Genomic DNA, 27,060 nt, shown 5'->3' with positions numbered 1-27,060 from the left:
GACTGAATGCATTTAAACGGGCCTGACATAGCAGCGGGGCCCAGTGCTGCATCAGTCGCTGACCAAACAGCGAGCACCAGTTCCTGCTGCCACTCTTGAAAGTGCCATACCGCTGACTGACTTTCTGCGAACAAGAGACCTTGCTGTCTTGACAAACCCTGATGTCACACCCACAGCCCCAACACAGACTACAGCCATTCTGGAAGCTTCTTGTTCCTAGCTCCCTTTCCTTCCCCCACTTCCCAGTCAGCACCCTGTTTGGTTTCATGTGTGTGTGGATGCGATAGCCCTGGGATGGAAAGGACTAGCCTCTAATGATGCAAAAAAAAAAAAAAAATTAAAAAAAAAAAAGTTTCCTTCTCATAGCACATGCACTTACACTGAAGCGATTTGTATTTTCCTCACACGCGTTTACTACTGCTGGGGCCTTCCTTCATCCTCTGAGGGCTATTTTGTACTTCGTGCAGCACTCAGCTTAACAACAGTCACCCCACCCGTCTCTCTCATGTGGATTATATGGTGGTGTGGAGATACACAGTTTGAAATCCATAGGCCATTTCATTCAGAATACCTTCATTTATCAGCCGCATCAATGTCAACAAAGCTTTCTGATTGCGTCACCGGCGCCAACGGCCATCCTGTTGCCCTCTTCGCCCACCGGCATCTCCCCCAGAGGAGGGAGGAGCAAGGAAAGCCTGCCGCCAGGAGGCGCAGGTGGGCACCTTGACTATTTCCTGTCCTGCAGAGGATGGAGACAGTACAAGTAGGGGGAACACCTTTTTCTTTTTCTTTTTTTTTTTTTTGTGTGTGTGTGTACTACATTGGTAAACACATAGCCTTCTTCAGAGACAAACTGTCCTAGCTTGTTAGTCACTTTATCTTCTAATATCAAAAGGAGAAAGCTGCAAGGGTGCAAAGGGCCTGTGCCAGAAGAACACACACAGGGAAACTTTTTTTTTAACCAAGTGTATAGAATAGTCATTTTTAAACTAAAATAGAAAATTGTGATAAAATGGCAGTCATCAAAGGCGTGACAAGTTCATCTTTCTTTCACCATAGGGGTTATAGTTCTTTGGCTTGTGCTACTCTGGAATCATTTTACTGTTTCTGTTTTTATTCTCTTCAGTGCTAATTAAAAAGAAATAAAATTTTAAAAAAAAACCGTAGTTTCATTACCTTTTTGAATAATGTCATACAAAAAATGTATTTGTGTTTTTTTGTGCTGTGAGAATTGCTGTTTGTAGATTAATATCATTTTGTTTAGAATTACAAAATAGTTTTTAAATATTGTCTGAGAAAAGCCAAAGTTAATGCAACCTAGTGGAAACTGTAAGACCATTTGAGTATTGTTTGTTTTAATGATGCATTTGGATTTTGTTGTTTGATGGAATTTGAGCCAAAAAAAAAAAAAACACGCAGGCTTTCCTATTTCTACAACTGATTGTACTTATGCATTTTGTACCAGTGGAACTTTTTATACTGGAGATTAAAAAAAATGGAAATTTTTGTGGCTTCCTCTAGTGGGCCCCTGACAATGACTGACTTCAAGTTTGATTTCTGGTTGACAGGAAGAAAGTTGCTTTTCTTTCGAGAATTAAAAACTTTGGCTTGATTCTTTTTTCCCTTTGCTTATATCTAGCATTAGAATTTTGTCTTAAAATACAGCGGTAAGTTTCACTTTTTATTCTGTATTGTGCAGTTACACAATAAGGTAATTAGACTTAGAAGTACTCAGTCACTTTAAGTGGATAAATGTATTAGTTAAACTTTAGGGGTTTGCTTTTTTGCTGTTTAGATCAAAGTTTTTTCTGATTCTTCTGTCCTCATTGTGAACATAACCGTGTAGTTGAAACAGTCAAACTTATTTTTGTAATGTATGTTATTGTGTGATGCAGTTTTTTGCTTCTGTCTCCAATATTAAACCATTTTCCTAATACTTGTTTCTCTCTCTGCGTGTTGTATTGTTGGTAGTCATTCTGTGTTGGTGATGCATCTACACACTTCACTGTTTCACGTATCTGTTCTTTTCTCTATGTTGTGTAAAAAGATACAGTCGATTCCACCTAAGTGAATATCTGATTTGGGGACAGGGGAAGCTGCACACCAGCCACCTTTGATTTGTGTACAATAGCCCACTCTAACCACTGCTTCCAAGATTACTACACTTTTTCTATGGCTCACATAAAGAACTGCCTACAGAGCTGTTATGGTCTTTTGGCTACACAGGTTAGTGCCACCTTCTCTTCTCTCCTGAACTTTCCCTCTCCTCCCCCTCCCTCCTGAGTGTGTGTATATAGAAGCTATCTGCAGTTCTTAAAGTCAGAAACTGCTACTGCACATCCTTGGGGAGCAGAAGTCCTGGGCTTTCCTCCCTACCCAAGGCCGTAAGCATAGCATTACAAACTGGCCGTTTTCAAAGGGGTGAGCACTCAAGGGAAAGATGTGCAAAGGGTGCGGTGTCAATCTGTGTGTGGCCATCCATCAGTACATTGGTACAGAAAAGTAACCTGTTTCTTGGGGCTAGCTGAATCCAGGAGCAACCCGAATCCTTAAAACTCACAGAAGAGGAAAAGAAGTATTCCCGAGTGCTCAAATACAAACTGGACCCAGTCTGGGGGGAGAAGTAAAGGTTCTCAAGCTCACGTCCTCAGTTTGTTGTCCATTTCCACGTGAAAACTGAGAGTGCCATACGCATCCACACCCTCCCTCCTGGATAAACACAGTCAATGATCCACGTCTCAAAAAGTCCAAAAAACTCAGCTCTTCCTTTCGGGCCCTCTTTTCCCCTGCCCATCTCCTACGCTCAGGAATCTGATTGCTCTTAAAGTGCTCTTAAAAGATTCCATCAGTGTTGGCTCCCCGTGTCTTCTCTCTCCTTCCAGCTTTTCAAACGCACAAGCTCTGTTTGACTCAGGCCGCCCGGTACCTGGCAGCCTTCCTCTGGGTGCCAGTGCCATTCTCCCTGCAGGTGCTCAGGCTCCTGACTCTGGTTTCAGCAGCCCCTCTGGCCCTGATTGTACTTCCTAGTTGGCTCAATGATCGATGGGGCCTGGGGAGGAGGAGGAAAGGAGGCTGTTACTCCCATAGGCCGAACACCTCCGTGGTAATGACCTCCAGCAGCTCCAAACCGCACAGATGGGAGCTGACTTCCTGCTGACGCTTCTGCTTTAAATCTCATCAGCCTTCATCAGTCTGCCTCTGAAAACCCACTGCTTACATCAGTGGGGAAAGATGGCTGAGGGTGTGATTCATTTTTTATTTTCTTCCTTTCGTGGGGAGTGGATGGGAGGGTGGGTGGGGGAGGGTGATTCAATTCTTTCCAAGATGCAAGTGTTTATTTTTTAAATATACAGGTACATGTACCCATTATTTAGCAAAATACTAACGCTAAGGAAAGGAAGGGAAAGGCACAGCCAGTTCTCCAAAGAAGGGTACAAACATAGTAGTTCCTTTAGGCACTTTGTCCCTGCTTAAATTCATACTTATAATTTTGATCTTGTAAAACCACATTGCAGTGTGAGCAAGGTGTATGTTTGCCATGCATGAACCACCTTGGGAAGTAAGAACCGTCATCATTGACCTTGCTGATGGAAGCCACAGGTCTGCCCGGCCCACAGCGGTTGCGCTCAGTCTGTGGGCTTGGACTCTTAGCTAGCAGGCTAGGAAACACAGTGAACAAAAATGTACTGTGAATCATTCCTGATAAGTGAATAAAATGTTGTGACCAAACAATCAGCTTATTCACTTATCAGGAATCGACTGTTCTGCTAATTTGCTGTTTTTGTTCTTCATCTCTGTTGTAGTTCACTATTTTTGCTGTGTTCTGTTTTCTCCTCTCATGCTTGGGCAAAATCACTGGGAATATTCTCTTCATGTGACCATGAAACGTTTTTATCGAGTGAAAAATGATATCTTAACAAAATCTATGCACTTGCTATCAGGAACACAATACTGGATGTGTCTTATATATATTGAACTATATAGTAATCAATTTCTTAAATAAAGCTAAAGAAAGGACTCTGTTGTGTGCAAAGTTAATGTGATTATTTTTCCAAGCAGTGTTTCTAAGGGGTATTTTTGTTCTTTTAAGTCTTGAGTGATACAGGATATTTTTCATTAAACTTCGATCACTGGCTTTATGACTTAAAATTCAATAAATTGACTTTGGAAACAAAACGGAGTGGGGGGAAGTTCTTCTGAACACACTTTAGCGAGAGGACCCTGGACACCCATTCCCTTACCTGGTGACCGCGGCCAAAATCTGGACCCAGGCACCGAGGGCAGCAGAACAGAGACCACGAGGTGCGCCAGAGCCTGCCCTGACCTAGAAACCCCACCTGCCTTTCTGAACGTGCTCTCTTTAGGCCCTAAAGAAAGGGGACAGAGAGGCTGACCCAAGAATAATGCTGGTTTGTGTCAATGCTTTGCCAGGATGATGTGACACTAAAACTATACCCTGCTGGAGAACAATGACAGTTCTATTCAGGGCAGCAAAATGAGACAGCAAGGGAAAGTATTTGATCATTCAGGATGAGAAGAGTAAAATTTCAAAGTGATACATGTGAGAGAGACAGACTCTAACAGTTGCAAGGCTTAAATGGAGGCCTACTGCTTGACTCTTTGAAGGAATATTTTTGAAATTTTTCCTATAGGCTGTCAAGTTTGAACAGAATAGCATTTTCTGTTGGGGCTTTATGTTGGATTTTTCTCGCTCACTGTAATTCCATCTGGGGGGAAAAAAAAGACTCCTAAAACTTCTACTTAGAAAATGGCACAGGCATCCGAAGCCTTTATAAAATGGATCTTAGTCTTCCCTGATGACGGACACAGAGAGCACTGATAGTGAAAATCCACAGAGAATCCCAAACTCGCCCTCCATCCTCTGCCTCCTCCTCATTTATAAACGTGTCTCCAGAAAACACAAAAACTTCTGGGGTAGGTGAAGGACCGGAGAAATGGCCAAGGAACACAAAGGTAGCCCAAGCCAAAGGCTCCGGATGGGCGGAGCTTGCCGGAGTGGGAAGAGGGAACACTGCAAACTACTGGTCCACAGGCACTGGGCTCAGGGTCTGCAGAACTGACTGCACACGGAGCTGTCCCTGTTTCAGCCTTGCCGGTCAGCCACACAGCTAGAAAGCACATCCCTTTTTAAAACAGGGCATGTCCAAGGCCTGTCGCGGGAGGAAGGATGCCCTCTGGGTCTGCAGTCCTGATTCAGAGTCCCCACGCCTCACGAGCTGGGAACCAGCCCAGAGTGATGAAGCAGCCTTAAGTCAGAGGACTGTCGGCCGGGACCGCTGCATTTCATCTAACCTCCCTGCTGGTCAAAGCAGCCTGGCACCGACTTCCATGTCCATGCATCAGGATGTTTTTAAAAAGAAAAACTAGAACACACACACACACACACACACACACACACACACACACACACACACAGAGTTCTTCTGCAATTGGTCAATTACAGTTAAAGCAGCACAGAAGACAATGGTGGTATCGAAAGCCCTTGGGAGCCTGCCAGGCTGCATGTCTGGATGCTAGTTCCACCACTAGTTGACTGGTATGACCCCTCTGTGCCTTACTTTCCTCATTAGCAAAATCAGGTAAAAATCCTAGCTCATGCGTAAGATTATGAGGATTAATAAGCCAATACATCCACAAGGGTGGACTGAAAGTGCTCAGGCCAGGAGCAGGCAGAAGTAGGACTCGCTGACACGCTCAGCTACGCTCCCCTCTGCTGGCTGCTCTGCTACCTCCTCGGGGGTGTCTGCCCAGCACTCCCTTGGGGCTCCCTAGGTAACTAGACCAGGCCTGACCACAAATCACACCTCTGTCAGCAGAGCTCTCTGCACTCCCAAGTCCCAGAGCAGGCTTTTCTCCCTGACGAGAGCCTGTCTGCTGCAGGCACCCCCCACCTGCCCCGTTCCCAGTGAGCACCCCCCATTCCACCCTGACCTAGGAAGAACAGCAGCTCCCTCTGTCCTCGGAAAAGCAAGCTGAGTCCACTGTGAGCCACCCTTTCCTACCCCTTAAACTCTGACAATTATTTAGGCATCTCTTCCCCAAAAGGAAAGCCTGGCTGTGTTCAGTTTGGGCACAGGGTAGGAATGACAGAATCACCCGCCTCGGGTAGATTTGCCTGTAACAAACCTTAAGGTTCTAGGCCCTTCAAGGCGACCGGATGTCCTCCACGGTAACCAGCTCAGGAAGAGCGGAGGTCAGGACCCGAGGCATGGGTGCAGCCAAGCAGAGGGCTCTCTACATCAACCACCCCCTGGCTCATCCTATGCCCAATTGAAAAGGCTCTGTGCTGTTTGCATGTTTTATTTACTTGTGATCCATGCAGAACTTTATTGAGAAAGATGATTTTGCTAGTAAAAGCACAAAGAGGAAAAAGCTACTGCTTTAGCAGAGGGTAACTCTGAGGGAGGCTCACCATAACCTGTGCCCTGGCTCAAACATTTACTGTCTTTGGGTGATTCTCCCTTGCCTCACCTCTCTGCTGCTGCTATCTCGTCATGGTTCTTCGTCCACAGTACATTCCATCTATTCCTTCCATGTGGCCTGTGTGTGTCTCCCAAGCTGGCCGAGGGCCTGTCTGCGGGAGTCACTATACCTCATTCATCAGTGCATTCCCAGTGTTTAAAATGTTGGGTGGATGGCCGGATGGCCGGATGGATGGACGATGGATGGCCGGATGGATGGATGGATGGATGGCTGGTTGGCTGGCTGCATGGATGGGATAGGGGACCTTTCTGGGGCTGGAGAAAGGCACTCCTTATCCAGGGGACAACAGCTCAGGAAATACTTGTGGAGAGGGGTCCGCTTGTGGGATGGGCTGAAAATGACAAACTGAAGCCCTCTTGGCAAACAGCAGGAACCACAGGGGGAATGACAGGTGGGAATAGGATGGACATTTCTGTTCCTGAGCCCCTAGAGATGCACGGAGCTTGGCAGCTACTGGGTTGGGAATACATGGGCACTGCTACCGTGAGATCAAGCTATCCTGCACCGTCATTTCTATACAGCTACAGCTTGTAGCTTCCTCTCCAATACTGTATACCTAGGGACTAGCCCTCAGTAAAGCTAATATCTAAGAGACCAGAAGAGCCACAGTCACTGAGTAGAAACCCACAGAAAACCAGGAATACAGGTGCCTGCTGCTAAAGCCTTCCTCAAAAGCAGGTCGACTCTCCTTTCCCCTCATCCCCTAGGTGCAGCTGAGCTGAGTGCCTATAGAAGAATGGGCCCCAGACTGGCCCACAAGCAGAATACAACCAAGCCGTTAAAACCACCTTGGAAAGGCAAAGGCCCATGCTGCTGCTGGGAAGCCATTCAGCTCTAGGCATCCTGGAAATGGGCCTGAATCCTAGCACTGGGTCCCTGCCAGCAGCAACCCCGGAGATGGAATATAACCCACTTACCATTCATCTGGGCAAAACGCTCTCTGCCCGCCCACGACGGGCTCTGTGCTGCAGACCCACAGATGCCCTGTGTCTGCACGCCATGCAGCCTCTGGCCGAGCTCACTGTGGCTCAGACTCCATTTTCCCCTGCTAGGAAAGTCTGCGCAGAGGAGTGGAGTGGGACGGGTACCCAGGGCAGAGGAGCAGTCCCTGAAGTCTCCTACACAGCAAGCACACAGCTGGTCAACGTGGCCAGATGTGCTGGCCAATGATGATACATTCATACAGTCGACATAACGTGACAATTGCAATAACTGTACCTCTTCACAAACCAGGAACTGAAACAAGTGCTGGGAGATGCAGGTAGCGGCTGTGTCATGGGAGGAACGCCCCACTGAGGTGGCCCTGCAGAGCCCTGCTCCCACCGGCTTCCTCTGCTCCCAGTTCCCAGCTCTGCCCAGCTTCCCCGTCCGCTGTGACTGTGTCCAACCCGAGGGGGCCCATTCAGTGTCTCCTACAATGCTGGCTATACCCCACTCCCAGTGTCAACTTCTGCCCAACAGCAACTAAATGCTGGTGATCACCTGCCTGCTTTCCTTGGCATGTAACACTAACTCAGAGCAGCCAGCAGAGGGGAAGAGACCTACTGCCAAAAAGGGGAGAGCAGCCGCCCCCTCGAGTTGGCTACATCCAACTCAAAAGGAAACACTGGTGACTATCATCAAAGAATGTGACACATATCATACTCCTAGGTAAACACAACTTTCCGGTTTGCAACATGTACACCTTATGAACTTAGGAGTATGGTAGGAATTTGGAACCACTAACCGTATTTCATAGACACTAGCCTGCAAGATCATGACCTGGACCAAGTGACCCAGTTTCTTCACCTCTAAAATGGCTACCGCAATACCTGCCTAAATGCAACATATTTGTAACAGTATTTATAACAGAGCAAGCACTGGATAAGTATTTATCAATATCCAGTAGAACCAGCATGTCAGACGCATTTTCAGAAACACTGCTAGAGAATTACAATCCTTCCAGCATTCCAGGGATCCCATCTCTCTACAAGAATATGGACGAGGTGGACAGAGGGCTATTTAAATGATGACACAATTTATTAAGTCATGAACAAGGAGCAAGTGAGGACTTCAGAGCCCAGAGAAGGTAGGAAATAATAATTGCACTGGTGAGGGAGCTGTCAGGAAAGACTCACGGCCAAACTGACATACATCCTAAAATGCAAGCAGGGTTTCTCCAAGCAGGGGAGCAGACAATGAAGGCAGCAAAGACAGAGGAGCTATCCCGCCTGGTGGGGAACAGCAACTCGGCTGACTTGACTAGAGCTGGAACATGGGTGGATATACTGGAAGAGAGGCCGACACTGGATGGTTCTGAGCTCTGGATTCCCAATCTGGGACCTTGGGCTTTCAGTCTACAGGAGTTAGGGAGAGCTAACGTAAAAACCAACTGACCGGGCCGGCTAATCCTCCGCCTTGCGGCGCCAGCACACCGGGTTCTAGTCCCGGTCGGGGCGCCAGATTCTGTCCCGGTTGCCCCTCTTCCAGGCCAGCTCTCTGCTGTGGCCCGAGAGTGCAGTGGAGGATGCCCCAGGTCCCTGGGCCCTGCACCCCATGGGAGACCAGGATAAGTACCTGGCTCCTGCCATCGGATCGGTGCGGTGCGCTGGTTGCAGTACGCCGGCCGCGGCGGCCATTGGAGGGTGAACCAACGGCAAAGGAAGACCTTTCTCTCTGTCTCTCTCTCTCACTGTCCACTCCTGCCTGTCAAAAACAAACAAACAAACAAACAAACAAACAACCGACCAGGCAAATAAACCGTAATAATGTAAAAACGTAATAAAACGTAAAAACCAACCAACCAGCTAAATAAAACACCCAGGTCCCACGCTGGAGTCAATGGGCTCAGCTGCCGGCTCCAGCTTCCTGCTAATGCTGACCATGAGAGGCAGCAGTGATGGCTCAAGTAACTGGGTTCCTGCACCACCATGAGACCTGGACTGCAACCTCAGCTCCTGCCTTCAGCCCCAGCCTAGGCCCAGCCACTGCAGGCATCTAGGGATTGAACTGGTGGGTGGAGAGCGCTGCCTCTCCTATAAATAAATCAACTTTAAAAACCAGGGGAGGATCAGTGTGGGAACTGAACACAAGAGGAGGACTAGGAACAAGGAGATGTGTTTTGAGGAAATTAAAACAGCTTGGAAAGAAGAAAGGATCAATCACAGGAAACAAGAGGAGAATGGGTTTGGATATATTTCACACATAGCACAACACTGAGTGTGACATTCAGAGAAAGCTTACATATTGAAACAAAAAGTGAGGCGTGAAGGCCCGAACAGAAGCACATCTTGGGAAGCGGGGTTAGGACAGGAGCTCGTGTCAGGCTCCAATCCACCCTGGTTTTGATCTTGGGCCAGGGCGAGAGGGGACATGAGGAAATGGCGGGTTAGACAGAGTTACAGGAATGGCTGGGCTCACCATGCAGGCGTGTTGAGAGGAAAAGAAAGGGCCCGAACTGAATGACAGAGACACCCACAAGATGTAGGCTATGGCATTTTATCCCTCCCCTCCTGGAAGGGAGCTCAGCAAAGATGCTGGGCAGTTGGGATGGCCACACATCATGAGGCCAGGTCCCTTCGGGGGCCCGTGTCGTCCTAGCAAGCCTTCTTTCCTCTTCTTGCTTGATGACAGAGCCTGCAACTTCTATCCAGTGGTTACAGTTGGAAGCCCTTCTCCCTCTTCCATCCTGGTCAGAGGATTACCAAATTCCACGTGCACCCAGGCAATTCTCTGTTCTACATGGCTACTTGACAGGGGAACCCAGCGAAATGCACAGATCGGCATGCTTTCATCCTCTTGCACCAGCAGTTATGCTCTAGACCCTCACCCTGTTCCTGACGCCTTCTGTCCCTCACCCCATCCTCAGCCTAACCCTGTCCCTGAGCTTCAGCCAAGAAGCCACCTCCACCACCTCGACGCCAGCAGTCAGCAGAGCAAAATGCCGCCGCTGGAGAACAGGGCACCAAGATGAACACCACTCTGCGTCCTGGAACTCAGCTGGGAAAAATCCACCACTGGGCAGCTCCGAACAGTCCCTGTCCAGGCAGTGCCCACAGACCAGCCTGCGGACGCAGCAGCCCTGGATCATGGGCCTTACATCCCAGCCACAATGCCCTGTGGCTGGCTGCAAGACCACCTCAGCAGCACAAAGCACACAGCAGCTCAGGCCTCGGCCCCATGCCCATGCTGTACTGGTCTCGGCAGACAGCAGGCTGTAGGTGTGACCTGGCATGGCAGCCCTGGTCATAGGGCTGCTCACTCCATTCCTCCTGCAACCCCAGGCAAGACAACCCAGCGTTAACTGTCTGCTCAGGCAAAGGCAGGTGTGGGCCAAGCCATGGCACAGAAGCCTGGGACTGGCTGCTGCCATGGAGATCTGCAAGCCCCCATTAGACTTCAGGCCAGCACTATCACAAGCCTGGTCCTGCCCCTGCCACCACGGGCACCTAAGCGAGCCCTCTGAGACTCTAGGCAAGTGCTCTCGAGACCCCAGGCACTCGGGATTGAGGGCTGGCACCCCTACGACGCCAACGCTGCCCTAGGTACCACCTACCAGGGGTGGGGAACATCTGGCCCAAGGGCCATAGAAGGGCCTTGAAATCATTTGGTGCAGCCCTGCCAAGGCAACCATGGGCGGGACTCAAATTCAATAAATCAATAGCAGGCTAATTTTTAAGTTGATAGTTTTACTTGATTCTACAGACAGAAAAGCCTAGACTCCACCAAAAGACTATTAGAATTGATAGATGAATCCAGTAAAGCTGCAGGACACAAAACCAACACACAAAAATCAGTAGCATTTTAATAATGAACTTGCCAAGAAAGAAATTATAAGAGCAATCCCATTTATAACTGCTACCAAAAAAGAAAAACCTAACTCTTGGAATAAATTTAAATAATAATTAATAATTAATAATTTAATAAATTAAATGTGAAATGAAATGAAAATTATGAAACATTTATGAAATTGAAGATATAAGAAGATGGAAAGACCTCCCATATTCATGGATTGATAGAAAATTAAGATGCCCATGCTACCAGAAGTGATTTACATATGCAACTCATTTCCCATGAAATGCCAATGACAGTCTTCAAAGAACCAGAAAAAAAAAAAAAACCTAAAATTTATATGGAAGCACAAAAGACCCTGAATAACCAAAGCCATGCTGAATAAAAAGAACAAAGCCGGAGGCATTACAATAACTGATTTCAAGACATACAAATGATGGGGTGCGCGTTTGGCACAGTGATTGAGCAGGCTGCCCCTGGAGATGCCCATGTCCCGTATCAGAGTAGACAGGTCCAGCTCTAGCCTCTATGCTATCTTCCTGCTAATGCACACACCAGGAGACATCATGTGATGGATTACATGGTTGGGTCCCTGCCACTCACATGGGAACTGAGTTTCTGGTTTCTGGCTTCAGCCTGGCCCAACCCCAGCTGTTGCAGGCATTTGGGGAATGAACCAGCGGATGGGAAATCAGTCTACCTCTCTATTTTCCCATGTCTGCCTCTCTTGCTGTCTCTCTGCCTTTCAAACAAAATTAATGAAAAAAAAAAAAAAAAAAACTGAAAGGCACACTTCAGAGCTACTATAACTAAAACAGCATACAAACTAAACTAAAATCAGACACACAGACCAGTAGAACAGAGAGAGATCCCAACAATAAACCCATACAACTGATTCTCGACACAGATACCAAAAACATACACTGGAGAAAGGGTGGGCTCTTCAGGAAACGGTGCTGGGAAAACTGGATGTCCACAAACGGATTTTCATTTACATGTACATCTCATCCTACAGAAAAACCAACTCAAATTGGATCAAAGACCTGAAACTATGAAACTACTTGGAAAAAACATAAAGGAAACATTTCCAGACCTTGGTTTGGACAGCAATTCTTTTAGGATAAGACCCCAAAAGCGCAGAGAACAAAAGTACAACTAAACAAATGGGATTATTTCAAACTAAGAAGCTCACACAAAGCAAACAGAAAGAGGCACCTGACAAAATGGGAGCATATATTGGCAAATTATTCATCTAACAAAGGATTAACATCCAGAATATATAAGAACTTCAAGCCGGCATTGTGGCATAGCAGGCTAAACTGTCACCTGCGATTCCAGCATCCCATATCGGCATCGTTTCAAGTCCTGGCTGCTCCACTTCTGATCCACCTCCTTGCCTGTGCCTGGGAAAGGAGAAGATGGCCTAAGCACCTGGGACCCTGGCATCCAGAAGAGGGAGACCCGGAAGAGGTCCCTGGCTCCTGGCCCGGCTCTAGACATTGTGGCCATTTGGGAAGTGAACCAATGGATGGAAGATATCTTTCTTTCTCTCCCTCTCTCTCTCCCTCTCTCTCTCCCTCTCTCTCTCCCTCTCTCTCTCCCTCTCTCTCTCCCTCTCTCCCTCTCTCTCTCCCTCTCTCTCTCCCTCTCTCTCCCTCTCTCTCCCTCCCTCCCCCCATAACTCTGCCTTTCAAATAAATAAATAAATACATCTTTTAAAAAAACTCAACAACCACAAAAAAAAACTAATTAAGAAATGGGCAATGGATCTGAACAGACATTTCGCAAAAGAATATGTGGCCAACAAATACATGAAAAACTGCTCAATATCACCAGCCATCAGGGAAATGCAAATCAAAACAACAATGAGGTTTCACCTCACCCTTGTCAGAACGCCTATTATCCAAAAGGCAGAGAACAAATACTGGCGAGGATGGGGGAGAAAAGGGAATCCTTACACACTATTAACGGGAATGCAAAGTAGTATAACCATCATGCAGAATAGTAGTGGAGCTTCAGCAAAGCATTCAAAACAGATCTACTCCTAGACCCAGCTATGCCACGGTAGAGTTTATGTTGGAGGGAAGTGAAATCAGCGTAGCATGGAGACACCTGCACTCCCATGTTCACTGCAGCACTACTCACAACAGCCAGGATATGGAATCAACCCAGGTGTCCCTCAAGAGATGAATGGCTAAGAAAAGGTGGCATGTATGCACAGTGCAGTATCATCCAGCCATAATGCTGCAGCAAAACAAAGGAAGCTGGAGACCACACAGCAAGACAAATACTGCATGTTCTCTCTCAGATGCAGAAGTTAGACAAAGTATCTAAACTTGGACTAGTGATTACTAGAGGCTGGAAGAGGGCAAGGTGGCAGGGCTGGGGGGAGAGGGATGCATAAAAGGCATGGAAACACACTCAGATACAAGTAGCAAGTTCTAGTGTTTCACAGGGCAAGGCAGCAATTACAGCTCACTGGCAATGCGTTACACAACGGAAGGAAGACCTTTCTCTCTGTCTCTCTCTCACTATCAAAAAAAAAGAAGAAGAAGAAGAATTGGAAGAAAGGCGCTAATAGGCTCCACACATAAGGAAAAGGAAAGGCTGGTTGCCCAATCTAATCAGTTCTTTTGTATATGTGTTGAGATATTGCACTGTACCTGATAAAAATGTGCAAGTATTACATTTTAATCAAAACAGTTTTTAAATATTTATGTATTTGAGAGGTAGAGTAACAGACAGAGAAAGAGGTCTTTCCACCTGCTGGTTCACTCCCCAAATGGCCACAATTGTGAAGCTGGGCCAATCTGAAGCCAGGAGCTTCTTCCAGGTCTCCCACATGGGTGCAGGGGCCCAAGCACCTAGGCCATCTTCTGCTGCTTTCCCAGGCCACAAGCAGAAAGCTTGGAAGAGGAGCAGCTGCGACTAGACCAGCACTCACATGGAATGCCAGCACTGCAGGCGGAGGCTAAACCTATTATGCCACAGCATCAGCCCCAAAAATTTTTAAAAATAAAATTTACGGCCGGCGCCGCAGCTCACTAGGCTAATCCTCCGCCTAGCGGCACCGGCACACCGGGTTCTAGTCCCGGTTGGGGCGCCGGATTCTGTCCCGGTTGCCCCTCTTCCAGGCCAGCTCTCTGCTGTGGCCAGGGAGTGCAGTGGAGGATGGCCCAGGTGCTTGGGCCCTGCACCCCATGGGAGACCAGGAAAAGCACCTGGCTCCTGGCTCCTGCCATTGGATCAGCGCGGTGCGCCGGCCGCAGCGCGCCAGCCGCGGCGGCCATTGGAGGGTGAACCAACGGCAAAGAAGACCTTTCTCTCTGTCTCTCTCTCTCACTGTCCACTCTGCCTGTCAAAAATAAATAAATAAATAAATAAATAAAATAAAGAAAAAATTTACAGGGCTGGCACTGTGGCATAGCAGGTAAAGCCCCTGCCTGTGGCACCAGCATCCCATTTGAGTGCTGGTTCAAATCCCAGCTTCTGATCCAGCGCCCTGCTGATGTGCCTGGGAAGGCAGCCAAGGATGGCCCAGGTCTTTGGGCCCTAGCACCCACAAAGAAGACCTAGAGGAAGTTCCCGGCTCCTGGCTTTGGACTGGCCCAGTTTCAGCTGATGCGGCCATTTGGGAAGCAGGCCAGCAGGTTGAAGATTTCTATGTGTATGTCTTTCTCTTTCATTCTTTCAAACAAATGAATATATCTTTAAAAAATAAAATTTAAAACTATAAAAATATGAAGTTCATGGATAGCTTAAACATCAGGTACATTACTTGGTCAAAAAAAGAGAAGTACTTATTTTTTCTTTCGATGTTTGTATCAAAATTGCTCTATCAAAACCACCACAAGTCAATCTCCCACCTTGAATGCCGATTCTTTTTATCCCCACCGCCATTAATGGACTCTCTGGATAGGATCCGTTCATCTAACCGGCTGCCTTCCCTGTGTGGAAGCTGAAAACTATACCAAATGCACACCAGTCCTGGCTCTCCCTTCTTGCATCAAGCTTCTCTTCCTTGCTGCGTTTCCTGACTGCAGACACAGTGACCCGAGCACCCCCTTGTCCCCACGCTGTCCTGAGCCCGCACCTGCCACCTGCTACGATCCAACACAACCAGGAAGCGCCCTCTGTCCCCAAAAACGCCTCGCAAGCTCCGCTTACAAACTGAAGCCTTTCGTTCCACGGTAAGACTAAAAGGCAACGATCCTGGTCAAAGTTAACAACACCAGATGCACCTGGGAACCGGAACAGCCTCTGTGAAGCTGTTGTAATGGACAGAATAGGCGGAATCCGAGCGGCGTGCGGCCGGACGTGGCAGTGGAGCTGCCCTCAAACAGCTTCTGCTCTATGAAAGTGACACACGCTGCCTGGGCTAGGCGCCAGCCCCTGCACCCCATGGGCTGTCTACATCATCTCACCTAACCCCGGGGACGACCCAAGGTGGAGCCACGAGCGCAAGGTCAAGCGCGGGCCTCCAGCACCGGCACGGAGGGCGTAAGGGCCTCCACTCCACGAGGCAGGAACAACCGCCTCACCAAGAACCGAAAGGACGTCTCCACTCACCGTTTCCCGTGCGAGCTCCCCTTGTCAGCCCGCGCTGGTCAGCTTCAGGCGTTCCCCGTCAATTGCCGAGATCAGGCTGTTTCTCCCCTTTCCGCAGGCCTGGCCCGGCCAGCCAGGACGAGCTCAGCCGGCACTCTGCGGGGAGGCTCCCGAGCGCCTGGCGCCCCCTCCCCTGAGTCCTGCTGCCGCTTCTCAGCTGAGCCGCCCTTTTGACCTCTGACCTCGGCGGCAGTGGAGGTGGAGTTGGCCCCAGCGCTCCCCAGACAGCCCTTCAAGGACAGTTAGCATCTCCTTCCGGCCTGCCCACCTGAGGGGCTAAGAGGACTCTGGGAACATCCGGTGGCGCACAGCACTCTGGACCAGGGCAGGATGGGGAGTGGGCGAGGCTGATGAGGGGGCGTGGCCTTGTGGCTGCTGGCCCTTGGCTTATTGCCTCCCATCTACACCTGGTCTCGGACAATACCTAGAGAGGCAGGAAGCGGCCCCAATTCGCCATTGCCCCTTCCTCCCTGGTTTCCCAGCCCTCTGCTGCCATCCAAGCCTAGCGATTTTCCTGTCTAGCGATTTTCCTGTCCCAGACGAGAAAATCAAACTGATCCAGCAAGTATTTTATTATTTCCATTTGTAGGGAACCACAGTTTTTTGTTTTTTGGGTTTTTTGTTTGTTTGTTTGTTTGTTTGTTTTTGACAGGCAGAGTTAGACAGTGAGAGAGAGAGACAGAGAGAAAGGTCTTCCTTTACCGTTGGTTCACCCCGCAATGGCCGCTGTGGCCGGTGCACCGCACTGATCCGAAGCTAGGAGCCAGGTATTTCTCCTGGTCTCCCACGGGGTGCAGGGCCCAAGAACTTGGGCCATCCTCCACTGCCTTCCCGGGCCACAGCAGAGAGCTGGACTGGAAGAGGAACAACCAGGACAGAATCCAGTGCCCCGACCGGGACTAGAACCCGGGGTGCTGGCGCCGCAGGCTGAGGATTAGCCTAGTGAGCCAAGGCACTGGCCGGAACCACAGTTCTTAAACTAAAACACACCCCCGGATACATTTAAATTTCAGAAAATCAAGTGGTTTCCTTTAAAGATTTATTTATTTATTTGAGAGGTAGAATTAAAGAGAGAGGAAGAGACAGAGAGAAAGGTCTTCCATCCCCTGGGTCACTCCCCAAATAACCGCAATGGCTGGAGCTGGGCTGATCCGAAACCAGGAGCTTCTTCTGGGTATCCCCCACAGGTGCAGGGGCCCAAGCACTTGGACCATCTTCTACTGCTTTCCCAAGCCATAGCAGAGAGCTGGATGGGAAGAGGAGTAGCCAGACTCAAACCAGTACCAATATGGGATGCCAGCGCTGCAAGCTAGGGCTTTAACCCGCTGCACCACAGCGCTGGCCCCTGTACAAATAACTTGTAGTATAAGTGCATCCTGTGTGATATTTGGGACATACTTATATTAAAACTTGTTTAGGGGCCAGCGCTGTGGCATAGTGCGTAAAGCCATTGTCTGTGGCACTGAAGTAGGCAGGCATACAGGTTAAAATTGATCAGATTTGTGAACTGGAAGACCACGCCCCTGAGTGACCTCATGCTCCTACCTGATGCCTTTGCCACGCCCCTGTGTGGCCTCATTCCCCTACCTGGCCACACCAGGGTGCCCTCTAGCCAATCAGGTTAATTAACCACTCCTCTTTGGAGTGGGTTAAAAGCCTAGGGCACAGTGTGCCTGGGCCTGCTCTTTTTCCCTGGCCTCTTGCTAGGAAGGGGGCTTGCAGTAGCCCCACGCCTCCAGGGCACATGGCCTTCGGGCCATGTGCTCTAGGCTTCCTGGCCTAGATGCTCATCCACGTGGCTGGTTCATGGTGCTTGGTGTGAACCCCTAATCACCTCTCTCCCCTAAATAAAGCTCTCACTCTCTTATGCATCTTTCTTACTAAATAAAAGCTTAAAACGTACCATGCTGCCTCGTTTATCTGTGCTGGTATTTAGAATTCTTCTCTAAATATTAGGCAAGAACCCTCTCGGGCTTATTAATATCGGGGATTTAGTATTAAGCCCGTGGTGAAACCGTATGGCACCCCAAATTCCGGTAGTACATGTGGCTCCCCGGATAGCATTTCTAGGGAACTTTAAGGGGCCACATTTCAGGGTAAATTTTAGGGGGTCTTCTCTGATTTCAGCACCAGCATCCCAAAAGGGTACTGGTTCGAGTCCTGGCTGCTCCTCTTCTGGTCAAGATTTCTGCTGTGGCCTGGGAAAGCAGTAGAAGATGGGCCCCTGACCCCACGCGGAAGACCTGGAAGAAGCTCCCAACTCCAGGCTTTGGATCAGCTCAGCTCTGGCTTTTGCAGTCATTTGGGGAGTGAACCAGCAGAATGGAAAACCTCTCTCTCTCTCTCTCTCTCTCTCTCTCTTTTTCTCTCTCTCTCTCTCTGCCTCTCCTTCTCTCTATGTGTAACTCTGACTTTCAAATAAATAATTATTTAAAAAAAGTTATTTGTAGGGGCTGACATGGTGGCATGGTGGATTAAGCTGCCACCTGGGGTGCTGGCATCCCTTATGAGTACCTGTTCAAGGCTCAGCTGCTCCACTTCTGATCCATCTTCCTTCCAATGCAACTGGGAAAGCAGCACAATGTGGGCCAAGTGCTTGACCCCTGCACCCACATGGATGACCCAGATGGAGTTCCAGGCTCCTGGCTTTAGTCTGGCCCAGCCCCAACTGTTGTAGCCATTTGAGGAGTGAGCCAGCAGATGGAAGATCAATCTTTATCTCTCTCTCTCTACCTTTCAAATAAATTAATAAATCTTTTTTCTTTTTTCTTTTTTTTTTTTTTTTTTGACAGGCAGAGTTAGACAGTGAAAGAAAGAGAGACAAAGAGAAAGGTCTTCCTTCTGTTGGTTCACCCCCGAAACGGCCCCTACGGCCGGCACAATACGCCGATCCGAAGCCAGGAGCCAGGTGCCTCCTCCTGGTCTCCCATGCGGGTGCAGGACCCAAGGACCTGGGCCATCCTCCACTGCCTTCCCAGGCCACAGCAGAGAGCTGGACTGCAAGGGGAGCAACCAGGATAGAATCCAGCGCCCCAACCAGGACTAGAACCTGGGGTGCTGGCACCTCAGGTGGAGGATTAGCCAAGTGAGCCACAGCACCGGCCATAATAAATTGTTTTTAAAAATACTTGTCTGATTCAAATGTCAGTTGGCATCCTGAATTTGTATTTGCTGAATCTGACAACCTTTGTGGGAAAAGAGACCTCTTTTCTGGTACCCTCAGTGGGATAAAAAATGTGTACCCCTTAGAGATGGGAGATTATATTACTATTTCACAATATCGTCTTTTCACACATTAATGCACATTTTTCCTGAACTGTTTTAAAGGAAGCATATAGGGACATTTTATTTGCTGAATCAATGGTGCTGAATAATCTATTTATTTAGGATGAATAAAACTGCCATATAGTACCTAAGGCAGAAAGCACACATTTCTGCCAATACAGCTACTGCAATGGCTCTGCTGTCAACGTGTTTCAGTCACAGACATTTGGACTATAAGGACACAACGGAATCCTGCCAAATAAGTTCAGCAGGTGCCAATGGTCCCTGGACACACACGCACACGCACATGCACTCGCACACACACACACACACACACACTGATGTTTGTGTAAGCCAGCAGAATAGCAAAGTGCTCTGAAGTCAGGCATCTAGTGTTGCTGTGGATCCGGACAAGTCACTCCATATCACAACATCTCTTAGTTTTGCCTGGATAGCAAAACTAAGCCATTACAATGCAAACCGTATAGTGATGACTCAATAAGAGGTGGGCGGTGACATTTCATATGCAATTTAGATCCGATGGGGGAAAAAGGGATTCACTGTGGTTATTCACCCTCCTGAGAAACGTCTACCAGTGAGGGAAAATGTGATCAACGTGGAACACTTCAATCAGATTATTCATAAAGGCAAGAAGAGGCAGTGTGGGGAAACATTGCCCTGGCTCCTGTCTGTCCTCTGTCCTCCATGCGCCAAGTTTAGAAGCCTCACTTGGGCTGGCCACCAGAGCAGAAACAGGAACCTACAGGGAGATGCAGGAGACAGGAACAGATGATTGGTCTATTCCAAAGACTTACCCACAGCCACACATCCACCTGACATCCTCCCGCCTCTCCCATCCTTCCTCCAGCGTCTTCCCTCCCGCAACGTCATTATTTCTCCTTCCATTTCACACTTGGACCTTGAGACTGAACTTGCCACGGGCACAAGCAGCTGCCTCCTTTGATAACACCTTGGCCACACACACAAACACACACACACACTAACCTGGACCTCCAAACCCATTTTTTGACTCACGTGCACGCATGTGCACATGTGTGCGTCTATACATGTGTGCAAAAATTTAAGAAAGAAAATAACTTTGGCCTTGAGAGAAAAGCTGATGTGTTTCTTGGTCCTGATGGGCTCTTTTTGCCTGTTATCACTGGAGTGACCAAGGACCGTCCCAGGTCTCAGTCTGTCACGTGTAAAAAAGAGGCTCACACACAAAGGGGTTTCATCCCGTCCTGGACTTTAGATCTGACCCAGGGTCTCCTGGACAGGAAAGGACAAGCGAGGGCCTGTGTGCTATGATCGCTTGATGTAGTCCCTGGTGTGGAAGGTCCCCGCATCGCCCCTCCTCTGCCATGCTCCCTTCTGATGAAGGAGAAAACAGACCCAGATTACTCAAGACCCTTCCAAGAACAGTCAGAAATGTCCATTTGCTGTGGAGGACCAGACTTTTGGATCATGGTATGAGTAAGAGGGATACCTTTTCAAACCCACCTTCCTTCCTGACATGCTTGGTTTTCAGATGTGCAACCTCAATGGCCCCAACAACCAGGGAGTGAAGTACAGCCTGAGTTTCCCAGGTGCACCAGTGTTAGCCAGGAATTGTAGGCTGACAAACGGGTGAGGAATCACACCTGCCCTCAGAAACCTTACAGTACCCTACAGCCCCAAGCAGGCATCCACATGGCTAAGTGTGCCTCCTTAATGTCGAGGCATCCACCACATCAGCCCCACCCCTTCAGCCACCTTCTCTGAGCAAGTAAGTACTTGACCTTGAGAATAGAGTAGACCAGCACGGTGTTTCTTCTTTGGTCATGCTGATTTCCCTTCCATTGCTTCTGAGATAACACCTGATTGCAATTGTCTTTCTTCTAGTGGAGCCTCCCCAGCCAGCTTCTCTCCACATCTCTCAAAGCACGTTAGCTCTCCCAGTTAGGCATCAAAGTCAAGGACGGGACAAAGAAAGGAGGGAAAACTTTCTCCAGGTCTTATTTTGTTTCTCACCAAGATTCATGGATTTTAAGAGCCCCAGGACTTGGGGAGAGGAGGATAGACAAGCATAAGGGGTCATTAGCATCTGACCAAACCTCCTTCTTCCTGCCTGCTCAGAACTATAAGAAAAGTCAAGGCCAAAAGAAAACCAGATCCGAAAGATGAGCAGAAAAACCACAGGGCTAAAAGCAATAACAGTTAACCCTCCTTAAGCAAATGTCAAATACACTGATTAGAGCAATAAATAATAATGCAGGATGGAATGTACCTGGTGTAACACCTGGGATACAATTCTAAATTTCTCTTCACTTCAAGAGCCACAGATCGTTATAGCAACCAAACAGAAAACCAGATCGCAGTATTAATTTGACATCTCAGCTTCATTTGTTCCACATTTGCAATACAACACATGCATAATAAGCAGCCAGCGCTGAGCCAAAGCAGACAAAATATTAGCACAACACAAGGGCACAATGGAGCACCCTCTCGGCCTTGAGTTTTGCTAAATAAAAAATAAATAATAATTTTCTACCAAGAATAGCAGTTGGGTTTCCCACACAGTTTACGGCTTGATTGATAACACTTGAGGAGCAGATAATTCCGGTCTTATCTGTCAGACGCTGGGAGAACACGGGAAGGCGGCAGAATGAAGTGGAGAAATTTCTCCACTGCAAGTTCCGGGCTGAAAACACTGGCCCAGCCCAGCTCTTCACTCTCCACCTGCCATCACCACCCCGACCCCCGCCTCCCTCCAACTCCTTGTACTCTGCAACCAGAGTGATTCTTTTCAAAACAAAAGAAGAAATCTGATTATAACTACTCTCTGACTTACGATGGAGTTGCAGCCTCTTAAACCCATCAGAAGCTAGCAATCTCATAAGTTGAATATACCTTTCATGTACCTGCCCTACTGAACATCATAGCTTAGTAGCACAATGTGGTGGAGTGCATGGGTTGTCCACTCCAGGACCCCAAGGCTGACAGAGCTGTGCTCACCGCCACTGCCCAGCACTGTCAGAGAGGATTGACCATACAGACCAGGACAAAATCCAAATTCAGATTTCCAAGTAGTTTCTATGGAATGTAGAATGTATACGGCTTTCACACCATCATAACTCAACAAAGTGTTAAGTCATCATAAATTGGGGTCCATCTATATATAATGTGGAGATAAAAGAAATCTTTGTTTTAAAAGATTCATTTATTCATTCAAAAGTTAGAATTACAGAGAGAGGAGGAGAGATAGAGACAGAGAGAGAGAACTTCCACCTGCTGGTTCACTCTCCAAATGGCTGCATATGGCCAGGGCTGGGCCAGACTGAAGTCAGGAGCCAGGGCCTTCATCTGGACCCCTCACATGGGGGCAGGGGCCCAAGCACTTGGGCCATCCTCCACTGCTTTCCCAGGCCACAGCAGAGAGCTGGATAGGAAGTGCAGCAGCTGAGACGTGAACTGGTGCCCAGACGAGATGCTGGTGCTGCAGACGGCAGCTAAACCTGCTACACCTCAGCGCTGGCCCCGATAAAAGAAATCTTAGAGCTTCTGGTGGGTGAAGAAACTAGTACAGTCTTCCTAGACACTTGGCAGTATCTAGCAAAGCTGAATCTTCTCTCACCCTGTAACCCAGGAATCCCCTTCTGTAGACAAAGATGCTTTTGGTCCTGTCTCCAAGGAAACCTGTGTCACTTCACTGCAGTATTGCTTACAGCGGGAAAAAGTGGGGGCAACCTGAATAGCCATCAACAAACAATAGATGAGTTAGGGATAGTCATCACGTAGGTGCTCTTTGGAGATGAAAACACATGAGCCAGAGCCACATCTTCAGCACATGCAAGTTTCAAGACCAATATTGAGGAAAAAACAAACAAACAAAAAAAAAAAAACAAAAAAAAAAAACCATGTGGCATAGAGAGACATTCAGCATGATACCATTTACATAAAGCTGAAAAACTGTAAAAAAATTGCCAAATATCTATTAATTCATACATAGGAAGCAAATGTCTGAAATCAGCACAGAAGACAGAAAAGAAAATACGGTGACACGAGAGACTGTGCTGTTGGGAGCTGATGGTTACAGAAGGTTTTCCAGGGAAGCGTGTCGCTCCCCCTCTTCGTGGAGGAACGACACTAAACCCTGCCTAGGCTTCATATCCGAGTCACGGCACCATTATGTCGCTCCCCCTCTTCACGGAGGAACGACACAGGACCCTGCGCTGTTCTTTCGTCTGCTCGGCCCTCCCCGGGTTTGCTGCTGGTTCTTCCCGGGTTGGCTACCGTCCCTTCCACCTCCGTGGAAGGGCGGTTCCCCCTGCCACTTTCCCCACTTCCGCGGGGGAGCGGCACACCGCCGGCGGGCTCTCTCAGGGGCTGCTCAGGTGTTCCTTCAGATGTTCCCCGTGCATGTTGTCTCTCTCCTCCTTTATAGTCCTCCTCCACCAATCCCAACTCTGCTACCCACACGCCGAGTACGCTGCTCTCCTCCAATCAGGAGCAGGATCAGCTCCTGCAGGTCATCACTCAAGTTGGCGAGAGGCAGCTGCGTAGAAGTTGTTACTCCCTTCTCAGCGCCATATTGTGGGAAAGCAGATGCATAGAATAAGTCTTAATTCCAGTAACAGTCTAGTCCGAGTTGCTCCCCACAGAAGCACTTGGTGGAGGGGGAGGGTTGGGAACACAGAGATGAGGACAGGAGCACAGGGCCCTGCACAGTCTGGGGTTCGAGAACACAGGCTCTGGAGCCAGACTGCTTGGAAACAGATCCTGCTCCACCACGTCACCAGCGTGTAACCCTGTGCAAGTGACATTTCTCCAGGCCTCGGCTTCGCTCACACAACAGCACGATACCGGCATCTACTCCGTAGTGCTGTGATGAGGATTACATGAGGTGACTTGAATGAACTAGAACAAAGCCAGACACACGACAAAGGCTGTAGAGATGTTTGCTCTGTTTTATATTCCAGGCTGAGGAACTGGTCAACTCAGAGGACGGGGTAAGGAGGAGGAAAGATGAGCCAAGAAGAGCTTGAGAACCCTTGTTCCAGCAAGCAGCCTATGTGAGCAGAACAAAGCGAGCAAGGCAGCGATGGGGATGGTGAGGCTGGAGATTCAAGCAGAAGTCAAACCCCAGAAAACCCTGGGGGTCAGGGCAGGGGGCTGGACACTGTCCTGCCTGCTATCGGAGAAATGGAAGCCATGGAGCAGAGTGACCCAAGGTTTCCTTGAAAAAGTGACTCTCACTCAATGATGAAATTGAGCACACATGACATTTGCAAGAATCTGATGACTCTAAGGGGACCGAAGCAGAGTGGAAACAGCCCATCCCACAAGGATACATACTGCATGATGTCATTTATGCAACACTGTTGAAAGGATGACGTTATCAACACAAACGGGGTTGCCAGTGGTTGAGGAGGGAGTGGGGCTGGCCAGAAGCGGTTATAAAAGGGCAGCACAGGGGGCCAGCGCTGTGGCGTAACGGTTTGTAAAGCCACTGCCCGCAGTGCCAGCATCCCATATGGGCACTGGTTCGAGACCCAGCTGCTCCACTTCTGATCCAGCTCTCTGCTGTGGCCTGGGAAAGCAGTGGAAGATGGCCCAAGTGCTTGGGCCCCTGCACCCATGTGGGAGACCCAGAAGAAGCTCCTGGTTCCTGGCTTCAGATCGACGTAGCTCCAGCCATTGCAGTCAACTGGGGAGTGAACCAGCAGATGGAAGACCTCTCTCTCTGCCTCTCTTTCTCTCTCTGTGTAACTCTGACTTTCAAATAAATAAATAATTTTTTTTAAAGGGCAGCACAGGGATCCCTGTGGTAGAACCATTCTGTGTCTCCTTGACTTCTTCAATGTCAATACGTGGGGTATGACCTTGTACTACACCGCTTTGCACAATGTTACCCTTGGAGGAAACTGGGTAAAGGGCATACAGGTCTCTGCATCATTTCTTAACACTGCACGGGAAGCTACAATTATCTTACAATAAACAGTGTAATGAAAATTGGAAAAGATCACTCTGGCTGCTGGGTGGGGTGCAGACTGGGCACAGCACCACAGGGCCAGGAACACCCATGGGAGGTCGAGGTGGTTGCCCTGCCGAGAGCACTGAACCTGACTTAGGGTAGATACAAAGCACGCTAGAGAAAACAGACAGGTGGGGCTGCAGCAGTGGGATAACGTGGGACAGAGAAAGGAGTCCAGGAGGATATACAGTTCCTCACATGGATCCTAGTAGACTGTTGTGTCAGCAACTTCATAAGAAGACTCTTGAAGAAGAATTGCTTTGGGTATGGGGTAGGTGGGGGGAGATAATATTAGATCCCAGCTGCATGGAATACCCTTCAGGCTGTTTCTTAGCAGTTCAATGTTCAGCACTTGGTCTGTATTCCACAAATACTTATCCTCCCCCCACCACCACTACCACCAAAGATGTCCGTCTCCTACTTCCTAGGACCTGTGAGTACATGGCAAAGTGGAATGAAGGCTGCAGGTGGAGTTCAAGTTGATGACCACTGACCATAAATGGGGAGAGTCCGCACTATTTGAGTCAGCCCAATGTAATCTCAGCATTCCTTTTTTAAAAGATTTATTTTATTTATTTGAAAGACAGAGTCACAAAGAGAGGAGAGGCAGGGAGAGAGAGAGAGGTCTTCCATCCGATGGTTCACTCCCCAGAAGGCTGCAAGGGCTGGAGCTCGCCTATCCAAAGCCAGGAGCCAGGAGCTTCTTCCAAGTCTCCCACGTGGGTGCTGGGGCCCTAGGTCTTGGTCCAACTTCTACTGCTATCACAGGCCATAGCAGAGAGCTGGACTGGAAGAAGAGTAGTCGGGATTAGAACCGGCGCCCATATGGGATGCCAGCACTTCAGGCCAGGGCTTTAACCCGCTGTGCCACAGCCCCAGCCCCATCCCAGGACTCCTTAAATGTGGAAGTGGATGGTGGAAGAGTCGGGCTTGAAGATGGAAGGAGGCCATGAGTGTGGGATGCCCTGAGATGCTAGAAAGGGCAAGAACACAGATTCTCTACAAAGGAACCTCTTCCAAGGAACACAGCCCTGGTATTAGCCCAGGGAGCACTATTTTTAACTACCGCTCTCCTAAATTGTGTCATCCTAAATTGGTGATGCTTTTAAGACACCAGGTGTATGCTCATCTGTTACAGTGGCAACAGGAAACGAATGCTCTCCTTAGTGGGTAGTGAGACAACCTAGCTTGATATGGACCTGGGTAAAGCCCCCACCAGGTTGCAAATGCCCCCAGGGAGGAAGAGAGCACCAGGCAGCTGAGAAGGGAATCAAAGGTAACTGAAATTGTAATTGGAGAACAGCTCTGACTCCTACTCCGACTCCAAGCACCATCAGCAGCAGGTAGCATGAAAGCAGCCACTCCCTCTGTTAGGAGGGGAAGCCCTCAGAAGAAACACCCCTTCAAAGGTAAAAAGACCAGCTTACACCAGGGGTATTGGGCAAACTGCTGCCTTTGCAGGAACCACAGAATTAACCGCTCCATCGTGGCCCATGATCTAGAAGCCAGGAGGCCTTTCTCTCCCTGGGCTGCCTGAAAAGAGCCTCACTTTGTTTGGGCAAAAAATAATCTGACAGCCCCAAGCATTCTCTGACAACAGAGTTTCAAGCTGTTTCTTTCATAACAAAAATAGCATCTTGTATTGCTGTGTATTTCAGCGGTGGAGACACGGGTAGGGTTCAGTGAATGCCCACTGGTTGGATGGATCTCAGTGTGTCTGCTTTTGAGGGAGAGAGTCCTGTCCTCCTGGGACTCTGCTTTGCTAAAAACTCCTCCGTGGACCAGCCTTACACATATGTCCAGATTGATCTAAAGGCAGAAACTTGATGTCCAGGGAAGAAGAATGAACGTGAAACCAACACTTACAAAGTGGTAAAAATCCACAGAAAATACAGCTT

At 48.6% G+C, this 27,060-nt stretch overlaps 1 protein-coding gene and 1 long non-coding RNA gene across 49 annotated transcripts in view; one reads left to right on the top strand and one right to left on the bottom strand.

Moving 5' to 3' along the window:
* Positions 1-1,936, top strand: part of CELF2 (CUGBP Elav-like family member 2) — a 939,267-nt gene extending 937,331 nt beyond the window's left edge. For all 48 annotated transcript variants that reach the window (XM_051820872.3, XM_051820873.3, XM_070055754.2 and 45 more), the window contains one exon: positions 1-1,936. This exon is cut by the window's left edge. The gene's annotated coding sequence lies outside the window, so the exon portion shown is untranslated.
* Positions 1-16,258, bottom strand: part of LOC149122665 (uncharacterized) — a 52,933-nt gene extending 36,675 nt beyond the window's left edge. Inside the window, exon 1 of the long non-coding RNA XR_016219137.1 lies at positions 15,844-16,258. This is a non-coding gene — a long non-coding RNA (uncharacterized LOC149122665). The remainder of the gene's footprint in view (positions 1-15,843) is intronic.
* Between the last annotated feature and the right edge of the window lie 10,802 nt (positions 16,259-27,060).

This window comes from Oryctolagus cuniculus, chromosome 13 (genome assembly GCF_051225735.1).
Source record: "Oryctolagus cuniculus isolate XC-2025 breed Fujian yellow rabbit chromosome 13, ASM5122573v1, whole genome shotgun sequence".
Lineage (NCBI taxonomy): Eukaryota > Metazoa > Chordata > Mammalia > Lagomorpha > Leporidae > Oryctolagus > Oryctolagus cuniculus.
The sequence above is the reverse complement of the archived record's forward strand: the minus strand, read 5'-3'. Positions and strand labels throughout refer to the sequence as shown.